Genomic DNA, 12,922 nt, shown 5'->3' with positions numbered 1-12,922 from the left:
TAAGGTGGAGATATTATGGCTTCATCAGAATCCATTGAAATTCCTCATAAATTTTATAAGTATTTTAAAATAAGCAACATAATTTTTCAAATATACGCTATGCTGTGTAGGCTTTACTACTTAGAGGGGTCATGTCTTCTGAGATTCTCTTCAGAAATACTTTTTTCAGAAATACTGATCTCTGTGCCTACATTTGTACATGGGTCGCTAACATTGAACTTTTTGATCTTACTGTTGTGATTTGTTCCACTTTCAGAGATTATAAGGAAGAAGAAAAAGCCAAGTTTTTATCACAGTAGGCAGTACAATTCCAAATTAGCAGTAAGTACGGTTGTCATCATTGAAAAGGACTTTTTTTTTTTATCAAAAGTACATTGTTATGCTATATGTACAAACTGGGTTATAAAGTATTTCTCATTCTGAACTATCCTTCATTAAATTCTTTTGATAATGAAATCAATATTGAGAGCAGCCCTGAAGAGAAGGACTTGGGGGTGTTGGTTGATGAGAAGCTCAACATGAGCCAGCAATTTATGCTCGGAGCTTAGAAGGCTAACAGTATCCTGGGCTGCATCAAAAGAAGAGTGGCCAGCAGGTTGAGGGAGGTGATTCTGCCCCTCTACTCTGCTCTCGTGAGACCCCCACCTGGACTACTGCATCCAGCAGTACTTGGGCCCCCAACACAAGACGTACGTATTACTGCATATGCTCCACTATGCAGCTTTTCCTCCAACTTTTCCTCAAACTACTGTACTACCTTTTTGTATACCTTCTGTTCTTATAATAATGAAGTTAAAACATCTAGTGTAAGTGATAATGTATTATGTGTTTCCGTGTATTAATGTAGAGAAAGGAAAACAAGAATCTGGGCTTTTAAAATGAAACAGCGAATACATGTTGCTAATCTCAATTTGCCTGTGAAGTCTGCACATAGTAGAAATTTCTTGGTATTTGCTTGCACATTCGATCTTTTAAACAAATATCCAAAATAAGAACTATTGATCCAAACACTAGAAAAGTTGGCAGAAGAGAGTGGGAAGAACAACATGGTTAAAATATTTTTGAGTTACAGCTATAATTTGAAATGGATACTACCCTTTAACTTTGTAGTGAAGCTATTATTCACATTGCAGTCACTGAGAACTGAAGCAGTTATTTTAGTTTTTGCTGTCCGAGGGCATGAGATATCCTACTTTGGCAAGAAAAACAACAGATGTTTGCTGATGTAAAAACATGATTTTTTTTTTTCAGAGGTACTATCTTAGAACAAGAAAATTTAGACACACACAAAAAAGAGGAGTTAGAAAAGTGCAACCTTCTGTGAAAAGAGCTTAACGTGGCTTAACAGAAGGCAGCATAACTTGTTAAGACACTGTTTTTACACAAATTGCCTACAAATAACCGAGTTTTCAGTTTCTCTGTTAAGCCACCACAGGAATGGCAGCCAACATACACAGCTCCTTCCCCAAAGCCTCTTCCCCACCAGCTTGCATAACTTGAGTATAAAAGGTATAGTTTTTTGAGAAAAACTTAACCTGGAATACCTTTTCCTGTGAACTGACCTTACTATATCATACGTCACATTACACTTTCCTCTACTGAAATTGAATTAGTTCCTATCTACCTAGTTTGCTCTGAATGAACTGCGATTCCAGCAAAGTAATAGTATATTATTTTGGGAAGGGCATGGGAAGTGGTTCATCTTTCAGTTTCTTTTCTAATCTCATAAATATGTACTTAGAAAGTAAGTGTTGGCTAATAATGAAGCCCTTTAGGACTATACAAGATTGTGACAAGAGTGTGAGTGCACAGAATGTCTAGAAATGCTTCATGAAATTAGATGTGTTCAATACATCCCCTTTTTCTGAGTAATCATTAGCAAAAATAAATTATTCTATATTAACTTTGGGTACTTAAAGGGGGCTTATAACAAAAAAGCTGGGGACAGACTTTTTAGTTGGGCCTGTTGTGATAGGACAAGGGGTAATAGGTTTAAACTAGAAGAGGGTAGATTTAGACTAGATACAAGGAAGAAATTTTTTACAATGAGGGTGGTGAAACACTGGAACAGGTTGCCCAGAGAGGTGGTAGATGCCCCATACCTGGAAACATTCAAGGTCAGGTTGGACAGGGCCCTGAGCAACCTGATGTGGTTGAAGATGTCCCTGCTTATTGCAAGGGGGTTGAACTAGGTGACCTTTAAAGGTTCCGTCCAGCCCAAACTAAGCTATGAGTCTATAATTTGCATAAACTAATATTGTTTCATTTAAAATGTCTTGCATAAATGTGCAGATGAGAAAAAAATAATAATAATTTCAACCAAAGCTCAAATGACTTTGTGCCTTCAAAGAAAAATATTTACTTTATTTTGCTCATAAAATAAGTTGCTTTGCATTTCTTCTTGACAGTAGGTTTTGGAATAATAAAACTCAAATATGTATATCATAGAATAGTTTTCATTTTAAGGGTTTAGAAGATATTTTATTATTCTGGAAAATAGTAGCAACTTTTGCAAAGAAAGTGTAAATCACTGAACACTTAAAGTATGTTTTCCTTTTTGCATTGTTCTCCAAATTCTGCAGAGTAATCCTTACTTCCCAAGGGCAAATAAAGCTGTTTTTTATCCTTCTGAAGCAAGATGTCTCAGGTGAGTTATGTTTGAAGTTTAGTGTGTTTGTTATTTGGATAAAGTGAGAAGTTAATTAAGAAATACGTGATCTATGCATAACAGGAGAAATTTCACAATAGGAGCAGGTATGACAGAACATAATGGAAATAAAATTCTTATGAAGAAAAATGCTGGTTGGTGATCTTTGGATTGCAAAAATATGATCAATTGGAGTTAGTGTTATACTGTGTTATGTCAGCACAATAAAAATTATGTTTGGTTCCTACATACTGAGTGAGAAATTTAATACTGATTAGATCTTTGTTTTTAGGTAGGTTTGAGTGAGTCTCCTCCTTTTTTATCCTTTTAAAAAAAACTAAAAATGTTAATGCCTGTTGTTTTCACTGGATGAGCAGCGGTTTCTGGTCTTTATTATACTAAAATAGCCAGATAGAAAGCCAGGCCCTGGAAATATGACCCCTGTGTTTGGTGTATGGTCTTGTACAGCCAGAGGTCTTCTCAGAATACTATTTAATGAGTAGAACACTCTTTTGCACTATGTGTTGACTGATTTCTTGTGTTTGAGAAGAAAAAAGACTGGAGGAAAAAGGAATGGTGAGGGCCACATGAGGAAGCTGGGGTGGATCAGAATAGCCTCAATATTTTATTGTAAATTCTATTTATTGAACTAGTTTTATTTTAGGGAAACTGCTCTCTAGGTCTGTTACTTGTAACTAGTATTTCAGAACGGTTGAGGTTGGCGGGGACCTCTGGAGGTCATCTGTTCAAAACCCCCTGCTCAAGGAGAGTCACCTAGAACAGGCTGCCTAGCACTGTGTCCAGACAGCTTTTGAATTTCTCCAAGGATGGAAACACCAAAACCTCTCTGGGCAACCTGTGCCAGCTCTCAGTCACCCTCACAGTAAAAAAGTGTTTCCTGATGTTCAGAGGGAACCTCTTCGGTTTCGGTTTGTGCCCATTGCCTCTGGTTCTGTCACTGGGCACCATGAAAAGTGCCTGGCTCTCCCTTCTTTGCACCTTCCCATTAGGTACTTAAACACATTAATAATAGACCCCCAAGCCTTCTCTTCTCTAGGCTGAGCAGTCCCAGCTCCCTCAGACTTATCGTACGGGAGAGAAGCTTCAGTCCCATCATTGTCTTTGTGGCCCTTCGCTGGCATGTTTAGTTTGGAGAAGAGGAGGCTGAGGGGGGACCTCATTGCCCTCTACAACTACCTAAAAGGAGGTTGTAGAGAGGTGGGTGTTGGACTCTTCTCCCAAGGGAATAATGACAGGACCAGAGGAAATGGTCTGAAGTTGGGGCAGGGGAGGATTACACTAGATATTAGGAAGAATTACTTTACTGAGAGAGTGGTCAGGCACTGGAACAGCCTGCCCAGGGAGGTGGTGGAGTCGCCATCCCTGGAGGTATTTCAGAAACGTGTAGACATGGCACTTCAGGGCATGCTCTAGTGCCTGAGATTGTTGGTTTGTGTCTGTTTGTGGGTGGGGTGGGGTGTGGTTGTGGGTGTTTGTTTTGGTGTTTGGTGTTCTGGGATTTTTTGTTGGTGTTTTTTTTGTTTGTTTGTTTGTTGGTTTTTTTGGTTTTTTTTTTTTTTTTTTTTTTTTTTTTGGTTGGACTCGATGATCTCAAAGGTCCATCCAACCAAAAATATTCTGTGATTCTGTGATCTCTGGAGATTTCTTTATGGTAGATTTCTTTTCCAAGAGTTGGTGTACATTTGGTTCCTAACTATGCATGTGTTACAAGAGCATGTATTTTAAATATAACAGGGTAACTGGCTTGCTGTTCCAGTTTGTGTACTGTTGTGCTTTTACCAGAAGCATTTATTCAAATGAATCTAAAATGTATTCTGTATGAAGAGGTGGTGTGCCTGCCTCTTTAGTCTAAGACATTGCTTGTTGGCTGCATTGTAACGAAAATTGGTAAATTTTCTGATGTATTTTTTTTGATATAAGATTACAATATTTTACTTTGTCCCTAATGTCACATGCGTATTGAACTACAAAACAGTTCCTGAGGCTGGCAATATGTTATGCAGGTGCTGGATGTTAGACATGTATAGTGTACTTCTGCTTTTCTCATAATAGACAGGAAAGTTTCAGACACATATTGTGTTTTCAATTATCATATCAAATCTTTGAAAATTCTGTTAACATTCCAAATTCTCTTGATGGCTTGTTTGCATGTTAGATTCATAGTGCCTATGGCTATACCAAAAGCAGCAGCATTTAACAGTTTATGTTGAGGAACTGGGGGCATCTGGAATTTAGTTCTCAGTGAATTTAATTACACCGTTTTTGTTTCTTTTTCTAGTATTGGTGCATTGGGAATATGAAAATCAACCAGTATTCAAGTATGTTCCAAGGATTAAATTGTTGGTATTTGTAAGAGGCTCTGACAGTGAAAAGAAAAGAAACAATACAAATGTCTTTATTTTTTGACAGCTCAGGCTTTGATGCCATGTTACTGTATCTTGCACCTTGCGAGTTTTACAAGCCAAGCTGTGGCAATGGGACAGGCAAGAAAAAACACCTTCATGCTTTTTCTCAAGAAGAAATTGTTCCTTGCATTAAGTGGAGATAAGAGAGATCTGAAGAGGGATCAACACAACCAAAACGAGAATAAAGCAGATTCTGTCATTCATCTAAACAAGGTTAAGGCTAAGGGATGAAAGCTTTTGAAATAAAAGCAGCTCTGCTCCTGAACTTCTTTAATAAAATAATCTTGCCTGGCCTTGTTTCTCTTCTCACTTTTTTTTTTTTAGTGGGAATATATGATTTCCTTGATTATACTATTTAAAGCCCATAATTATTGTTGTAAAGGGTAAACATAGAAGTAATAATTTTGTATGTATCAATTACAATTAATACACATCTTAGTGAATGACATATTAAACGGTCCACTTTTTTCATTAACCAATAACAATAATCTTTTACAACTCAGTCCAAAGCAAGTTATGAAAAATACTAAATGTGTATAGAGTAAAAGCATACTTCTAATAAAAAGAAAAAAATTTGCATGAAATGAAAGTTTTAATTTGCCTTTTGATGACAGGGATTTAATTTGAAATTTAGCGACAGAAAAATCACTTAGGAACTTAAAGATAACTGTTTATTGAGTTGTGTAGTAGAGTTTGATTCTGAAATTTATCATGCATAAAGGTGAAATATATCATGTGGTAGTGTCTGACCTATAAGTCAAAAATCAATTATTCAATTCAATCACACTTAAATGTAGTTAAACAATAAAGTATGTATTATCCTTATAAACAAGTAATTGCAACTTTCAAAAAGCTGCTTAAAAACTGAGGCTTTGATTAAATTCTGGATCTAAATGCTCAAATATACTATTCCTAATATAGTTGCAAGGCAAAATTATATAAAACGCTGATGTTCCATCTGAATAGTTTTATCTTTCACTGATAACTGGTAATCTTACATGAAAAATACAAGTTATAGACATAGTTATAAGTGTTTCAGACGTAATCTGCTTTTTAGTCTCAGAGGTTCAGCAGTCAGAATGTGACAGTTAAAATGATAATCCCAGAGCATTTTTAAGTGCACTCTCTTCTCTAGCTGGAAGTATTTATTTTTATTATTCTGCCTTGGAGAAAGAAAGAAAGCAACTGAACTTCCTCTTTAAATGCAGGATTACGTTCTGACTGGCTGAAGTGCCTAAGCCAAGGTAACAGGCTGATGAGGAAGGAAAGTAGCAGAGACTGGTTTGGTACCATGGTGGACAGCTTGAGCGGTGTCTGGGAAGAGAAGCACATCTACTGTCGTGAGCATTGTAAGAAAAGTGCACCCTGTAGGCACTAGTTAATTTCTTTCACTAACAGAAGTGTGTATTCTCTAGAGTTTTGTAGTCATATTCAGCCTATGCAATCCTTAGCATCTCTGTTACATTTATGATACAAAGAACTACATAGAGTTTGTTTTAGTGGCTTATTTGATATCAGTGAAGTTAAGTTTAAATACCTTAAATTTGTTATGCTAAAAGTTTAGAGCAGCACAACTTTCTGCATAGGTGTTTTTAAGCATCTGGATGTGCATTTTGTAAGATTTTAGTTACTTAAACCATGTATTTCAGAAAGACAGATAGTAAGTTCTTTTAGTGAAACGTAAAAATCCCTGACCAGCAGCTCTCAAGACACTAACTTACATGACAGTTGGTAGCAATATGTATTCTCCCACTTTTTATGCAAGACTAATGATCCCGACATTTTGGAGCCATTTTTCAGGGAAGTAAAATGCAGTCTTATTCAGCATTGTTATCAGTGGTTGCGTTCAGTTGTTCAATTCTATTTAAAACAGAAGGTTGATATTTAAAAATAAATAAATTGTTTCTGTGTCCATTGTAAGTTTCAGAATTCATTGATATCAGAAAATGCCATATCATCTCACTGATGCCTGTTTCCTAGGCAATATTAAGCCACTTCTGTGAAGCTGAGAATCTCATGTGAAATTGCCATTCTCCCAAACTAAGCCAAGGATAAAGCGACATGGTAATACTATTGTAATGATAGGATTAGATTTGAATTAATTTTGAGACCATAATGAGTTACTTGTAATCTATATTTTACATTAAAAGCAAACAACAAAGGAGCTGTTAACTAGAAGTTACCGGCACTGAGATATCCCAGTTAAATATGTGAGGGAAAAAAATGAAAAGATGGAATTTACAATGAGTGGCATGTTTATTTGGGTCAGTCATCCTTTTAAAAGGTATTTAGCGTGGGAGGGAAAGACTTTGACCATTACTTCTTTTCATTGTGCTGCTTTTCCCTTTCTTCTCTTTACCATCTTTCCACATTTTAATATCTCATCAGTATTACAGTGTTCTCTGAGCTGATATACGAGTCAGCAACCTGCTGAATCACAGACATGGCCATATAAAATATTTCACTGCAAGTGGAATGAAAAGAACGGCCATTGTGTTACCACCTCTCTTTTTCTAGGAGTTCGTATGCCTGATGTTTGAGCCAAGGCTCGCTAGGTGTCAGCAAAGTAGTCCAGAAAAAAGCTTTTTCTCTGAGAATTAAAAAAGGAAGCGACAGTTAAAACTTCACGCATGTAGGAGAAATTTTAAAGCATATTAGGCTGTTGTTTCATTTCAAGTTAACCTAACCCAGAATACCAGTGTTATTGTGCTTTCCATGCCACTAGTTCTGTTTATTTCATAGTCAAACTGCTTTCCGTACATAGGAAGTATCATCTGTGTGTCTAGGGAACAGTGACTACGTGCTGAATTTCAGGCAGTAAATGAGAAAGACTATGAGTTAAGAAGTGGTCACACTGTGAACTTCTCAAAATACTCTGTCTGCTCAGACATGAAGTGTGCAGTCTGTCATTTGTGTGTTATCAGGTTCCACAGTTTCTTCTACAGATGCACAAAAAATTTCTTTCTTTTTTTTTTTTTTTTTCCTAATTCCACTAATTAATAAAACTTTCTGTATTTTCTCTGGCTTTCAGCTAGCTTTTGCCTCAGAAGATAGCATCTGCCTTCTCACTCAAGGCAATTGTGCTTGCCAGCCATTCATATGTCATCTTCCACTGGCGTGCTTCATTCTGGCTAAAGCTGGGTTCAACAGCGGGTTTTTATTTTATTCCTTGACAAACATTATCTGATAGATCAGCCTCCCTCAGAACTTTGCCTTTTTTTCCCAATGCCTTTTTAACATTTTGGCCTACACTTACAGTTGTTTGCAAAGGCTTGCCTTGCCACTCAAACAGTTCAGAACCAAACAGTTCAGAAAAGCCTTTCTATGATCATCACAAAATTAGCTTTACCTGGAACTACCGTAGCACTAGCCATGGCTTGCGCCTGAAGAACAAGCAGCTTTTACTCCATAATATGCAATAAAATGTAACTGATACAATCCGCATGTAGGGTACATATTTGGATACATTTCAGTATATATGCATTTATATGTATATGAAAAGTATGTTTTCTAAAGGTTTTGAAATACTTGTTATATGATGCTCTCATAGCTTTTTTTCTTTATTTTTTAAACAGATGTTTTGGTATCTATGTAGAGGCAATTGCTAAGTGGCTTAGGGAATTGTCTGTGGAAACTGGAGCTTACTTCTGTATTTATTTATGGAACTGATTCAGCCTCTGTCTAAGCAGGAAAGCATATATATTGGCTTATTTTGGAGGCTGAAAAGTTCATCTTCTGTGTCTGATGAAATTTGTTGAGTTAGAGATGTGTGATGCTATAAGGCAAGAAGTAATGACCTCTGAGGCTCAAGAAAGAGTCTGAATAAAAATTAGTTGGCCAAATCTAAGGCTATGCAGCATTAACTATGGTCTGTGAAACTGCTGCAGATTAAGCTACTGCAAATGTTCATGAGGATGCATCGTCTAAAGAAGTAAAGCACCGAATTTAATTATTGTTACCTTCAGGTACTTCCTGTTGTTTAAGGCTTTAAATTTACTTTTGAAGAGACAGTTTTGAAGATAGCGCTCCACAAGACTACTACAATGTTTAACTTCTGCTGCATTAGAGGGAATTAACCTATTTAAAAGCTATGGATCATATAAGCTTTGTTGTTAGTGTACTGATGTACATAGCACAGAGAATAAATGCTGTCTTTTGCCTTTTCCATATCTGAAACTTGCCCAGAAACTGAAGAAACCCAGGATGCAATAATTGCTTTGATGGTAATTCCATAAAGAAAGATATGAGTTTTCTGTCTTCATATGTTTATCATGATTTAAACTGTTTCTTTTTTTAACATAGGAAGATGTTTTTTAACATTTATTTTGTAAAAAATAATATCTATGCTAAAAATAACCAACATAGTATGAAAAATTAATGATGTAATTGTTGAGAATGTAAAAATGGTGTGAGCTTGTGTCAACAATACAAGAGAGGGCATCTTCTAGGTCTTAAGCTGCGACTGAATAAGTGGATAAGTGTAGCTCATAAGAACTTTAAGAATTCTTATAAATTTGTGGCTTTAGGTGTGAACAGCAATACAAGAAAAAAAAATCTGTATAATTTTCCAGAAATAACTTTTAAATATCCTGAAAACTACCACAACTGACTACACGCTTGCTTGTTCAGAAACATGTGCTGTCAAGAAGTATGTCTTCACGTTAGGTTAGCTTTTGATAAAATTAATTATTTTCTCAGGTTTGATGTTAGTGTATGGACACTTCCTGCTATAAACTTATCAAATACGATCAAGTAGCTATATATAACATATTGCATTCTGAGGCCTGCACTCTGTGTAAATGAAGTGTACCTATTTTCAGGCTGCTTCAAATTAATCTCCATGAGATTTAAAGGAGGTGTGCTAGTGATAAAAATAATTAAGTCTTGTTTGCAGATCTCTCAAATGCTTATAGAGCAGTATTTCTTGTGGCCTAAGGTAGGGTTTTGCTAGATGAGTTAGATTTCAAATCCTGTTGGTACTGTTCATTATACAATAAAGGGATTTTTTAAAAATCCAACATTGATGCAAGTGCCCTGAACAATAGCAGTGATAGTGCAGTTGCTTTATCTTTCCATAGTTAACTTTGGAACACCATATGAAATAATTTCTAATATTGTAAGAAATGTTCTAGGGTTATTGTAGAAGCCTGAAATCGATTTTGCTGGCAAATGGAAAACAGGAACAACAGATTGCAAGTGTAGCATGATTGCTACATGATGTCCATTCAGCTTTCAATTCATAGAAACACTATGGTGTCAAAGGTAATATCATTAATTATAGGGCAGGGGCAGGGGTACCCAAGCAAGAGAATAGCTGTTGCTGAGGCCAGACATACCAAGATAGTGAAGTTTCTCAGGGATGGAGCCAATAAGGGACTCACAAGTTCGGTTCATTGCTGTATGCATTCTGTGAAGCTGTCAGTCTTTAGTTTCAGGGATATGATGAACAGACAGACAGACCCTACAAAATGTGTTGTATTTTTTTGGAGGTGGGCAGCCTTTCATCATCATCTTGGGGGTTTTGTGCTGTAAAGGCACCCCAGCTCGGTCTCGTGTGCGTAGCTTTGTAGTAGGTGGGCTTTGGAAAAAGAAAGAAAAAGCTCACTGCGGATAAACTGGTTGCAAAAATGAGTCGTAAATTCTTGACTTGCTTTTAATAACTTTGATTTCTTTAATTTGTTCAACATTACTTTTGTATGCAAAATATATCTTAAATGCTGCATATTCTGACTCCCTGAACTCTTCAAATTTATTTTGCTGCTTCAGCTGAACAGTCATATTAGAAAATGACAACAGTAGAATGAAATCTTGGATTTTGTGTTTCAAGTGTACCTCTGCTCATAAAAGCATTTATTGAGGTGAATTAAGAGCATGGTTCAGGCCTCTGCTGCTATTTCTTTGAATTGTGTGTAAAAGAGTTTTGTAAAGCTAGATAATTAGGGCAGAGCTCTGTTAACATTGCAGACTGCTTCCTTGGCATAATATGTCTGTTATTTTTATTTTTATAGACACTCCCTCCACCCTCCTTCCTCCCCACCCTTCCTCCTCCCCTCCCCCCCACCCCCCCCAAAAAAAAACCCGCCCAAAAAACCTGACAAAAAATCATGCATATCTTTGAATGCATGACAGAAATTTTCTGGAGAAAAAAATTAATTTAAAAAAAAAAATCAAAGCCTGCTTGCATTGAAGATACTAGCCTGAAAAGTTTCCTTGGAGTTATTGGTTTTTAAAACCTCGAAGTACATTGTTGTTTTTCATACAATATGTTCAGTATGAAATCTTATTTTTAAAGGAAAGTGTCAGAGTTCCTTATTTCTCTTATTTCCCTTTCTTTATTGACAACATGATATGAGAGTGCGAAAAGAAATACAGTAACAGCTTAAAAATAGAAACATACAGGATTATGAATGATTTTATGACTCCTTTTTAAAGAAAAAAGAAAAGAGGCAAAACCCTTGATATAAGTCTCTTGAATGAGTACTTGAAAGGCACATGTTGAAGTGTTTTTAAAAAATGAAAGTTCTTAATCATAATATGTTTGAAAATGGATAATATTTACAGTGAGGTTGTATGCAAGCATGCACCTTGTATTTTCTGGGGATACTTAAAACCAAGCCCAACCTCTCTGCCTTTGATAATGTTTAATCAAGGGATATGTATTTGAGTCAATAAAAAAATATATAGTTTTCAAATCATTGTAGTATAACTGAGTTTCAGCTTATGTTTGAGGGGCATATTATGCTACTGTACTGGCTGACAGGAAATTTTGAAGACACTGGTAATTTAACTATAGAAAACCTGCAAGATAGAATTATACTTTAGCTATTTCTAATGAAAATTAAAAGAGCTGTTAAGAAATGTAAAGCCCAAGTTAGCGCAGTACTTCTGAAAACAGCTGTATCTGGAATGGACACTAGTTAGAAGGAAAAAGCTGTTGATTTAGGCCATAGTGTCTTGAATGTTATAAGCTAAAAATGACAATTCACATCAGGGAAGTTGTATTTTCTTAAAAGAAGATATACAAGTTCCTTAAGAAGCACTGGATGTGATGCCAACATGTTATAAGGAAATACAGAATTTGAATGCAGTTGACCACAGAAGACATGGAGAATGTTTGAGTAGAAACTGGTTATTTGAGTGAATGCGGGCTGTACAGCAAGTCTTAAGCGTGATAGAAATTCTCTGAACTACCTTGCTTGAGAAAGTAATGCAGCAATTAAACATATTTCTTTCCAGCTGGCACCACTTATAACGGGCACATAAACCATAGTTGATAGCAATATTAATTTCATGCTTCGTGCAGGCTATTGTTTTTGCAGTTGTTGGTATCCTGGCCGAATTTTTACAGTTGAGGATGAAACTGTGGATTACGTGTGCAGTGCAGAGAGTTCTCAGGGCTGTCATTAGCATTTGTGGATGATTTAGTCTTCAGCTTTCCTCTGACTTTTCCCATGTGCTGATTGGAGACACTTTATCCACAATGATTTCTTGTGACTCCTTGAGGGTGAGAAAAATCTCTTTGAGATCCTGTTTCCTCCCAGGGTACCCTGGCCATGAGCAGGAGGAAAATGGTATCACCTGAGGAGGGGAGCAGCCGAGAATATTGAGAAAGAGAAGAACAAAAGACTGGGAATAAAGCCAAGATTGGTGTATGGAAGAGTCAGAGGACAATATAAGGAAGATCCAAGGTACAGTTAAAAGCAGGTGGGAGTAGGGGAAGAAGAAAGGGATATGAGCTGATTGGGGAATGTAGAGCTTTAAGACATGAGAATAGGCAAGAAGATAACTAACAGAGATGAAGCAGGTGGAGAAATGAGGTAACAAAATTAGCGTAGGAGGCTGGAAATAA

This window comes from Numenius arquata, chromosome 4, assembly GCF_964106895.1.
Source record: "Numenius arquata chromosome 4, bNumArq3.hap1.1, whole genome shotgun sequence".
In the NCBI taxonomy this organism is placed as follows: Eukaryota; Metazoa; Chordata; class Aves; order Charadriiformes; family Scolopacidae; genus Numenius; species Numenius arquata.
This window is presented reverse-complemented; position numbering follows the sequence as displayed.